This window comes from Pristiophorus japonicus, chromosome 7 (assembly GCF_044704955.1).
Source record: "Pristiophorus japonicus isolate sPriJap1 chromosome 7, sPriJap1.hap1, whole genome shotgun sequence".
Lineage (NCBI taxonomy): Eukaryota > Metazoa > Chordata > Chondrichthyes > Pristiophoridae > Pristiophorus > Pristiophorus japonicus.
Genome location: NC_091983.1, coordinates 143,911,047 through 143,912,802, shown reverse-complemented (window position 1 = coordinate 143,912,802; position 1,756 = coordinate 143,911,047).

The following is a 1,756-nucleotide window of genomic DNA, read 5'->3' as shown; positions in this document are numbered from 1 at the left end:
CAGTGCCAGCCCCCCAAGTCCCTTCGGTCAGTTCAGTGACGGCCCCCGATTCCCTTCGGCCGGTTCAGTGCCGGCCCCGGAGTCCCTTTGGCCGGTTCAGTGCCGGCCCCCGAGTCCCTTCAGTCGGTTCAGTGCCAGCCCCCAAGTCCCTTCGGCTGTTTCAGTGCTGGCCCCGGTGTCCCTTCGACCTGGTTCAGTGCAGGCCCCGATGTCCCTTCGGTTGGTTCAGTGCCGGACCCCGAGTCCCTTCGGCCGTTTCAGTGATGGCCCCAGAGTCCCTTCGGCCGGTTCAGTGCCGGCCCCCGAGTCCCTTCGGCCGTTTCAGTGATGGCCCCAGAGTCCCTTCGGTCAGTTCAGTGATGGCCCCCGAGTCCCTTCGGTCAGTTCAGTGATGGCCCCAGAGTCCCTTCGGTCAGTTCAGCGCCGGCCCCGGAGTTCCTTTGGCCGGTTCAGCGCCAGACCCCGAGTCCCTTCGGTCAGTTCAGTGCCGGCCCCGGTGTCCCTTCGACCTGGTTCAGTGCCGGCCCCCGTGTCCCTTCGGTCAGTTCAGCGACGGCCCCGGAGTCCCTTCGGTCGGTTCAGTGCCGGCCCCGAAGTCCCTTCGGCCGGTTCAGTGCCGGCCCCCGAGACCCTTCGGCCGGTTCAGTGCCGGCCCCCGAGTCCCTTTGGTCAGTTCAGTGCCAGCCCCCGAATCCCTTCGGTCAGTTCAGTGCCGGCCCCCCAAGTCCCTTCGGTCAGTTCAGTGAAGGCCCCAGAGTCCCTTCGGTCTGTTCAGTGCCGGCCCCCGAGTCCCTTCGGTCAGTTCAGTGACGGCCCCCGAGTCCCTTCGGTCAGTTCGGTGCCGGCCCCCGAGTCCCTTCGGTCAGTTCGGTGACGGCCCCCGAGTCCCTTCGGCCGTTTCAGTGACGGCCCCCGAGTCCCTTCGGTCAGTTCAGTGCCCGCCCCTGAGTCCCTTCGGTCAGTTCAGTGACGGCCCCCGAGTCCCTTCGGTCAGTTCAGTGCCAGCCCCCGAGTCCCTTGGTCAGTTCAGTGCCGGCCCCGAGTCCCTTCGGTCAGTTCAGTGATGGCCCCCCAAGTCCCTTCGGTCAGTTCAGTGATGGCCCCCCAAGTCCCTTCGGTCAGTTCAGTAATGGCCCCCCGAGTCCCTTCGGTCAGTTCAGTGCCAGCCCCCAAGTCCCTTCGGTCAGTTCAGTGCCGGCCCCCGAGTCCCTTCGGTCAGTTCAGTGCCGGCCCCCGAGTCCCTTCGGCCGGTTCAGTGACGGCCACCGAGTCCCTTCGGTCAGTTCAGTGCCAGCCCCCGAGTCCCTTCGGCCGTTTCAGTGCCGGCCCCCGAGTCCCTTCGGTCGGTTCAGTGCCGGCCCCCGAGTCCCTTCCGCCGGTTCAGTGACGGCCCCCGAGTCCCTTCGGTCAGTTCAGTAACGGCCCCCGAGTCACTTCGGCCGTTTCAGTGCCGGCCCCCGAGTCCCTTCGGTCAGTTCAGTGCCGGCCCCCGAGTCCCTTCGGCCGTTTCAGTTACGGCCCCCCAGTCCCTTCGGTCCGTTCAGTGACGGCCCCCGAGTCCCTTCGGCCGGTTCAATGACGGCCTCCGAGTCCCTTCGGCCGGTTCAGTGCCGGTCCCCCGAGTCCCTTCGGTCAGTTCAGTGCCAGCCCCCGAGTCCCTTCGGCCGGTTCATTGCCATCCCCCCAAGTCCCTTCGGTCTGTTCAGTGCCGGCCCCCGAGTCCCTTCGGTCAGTTCAGTGACGGCCCCCGAGTCCC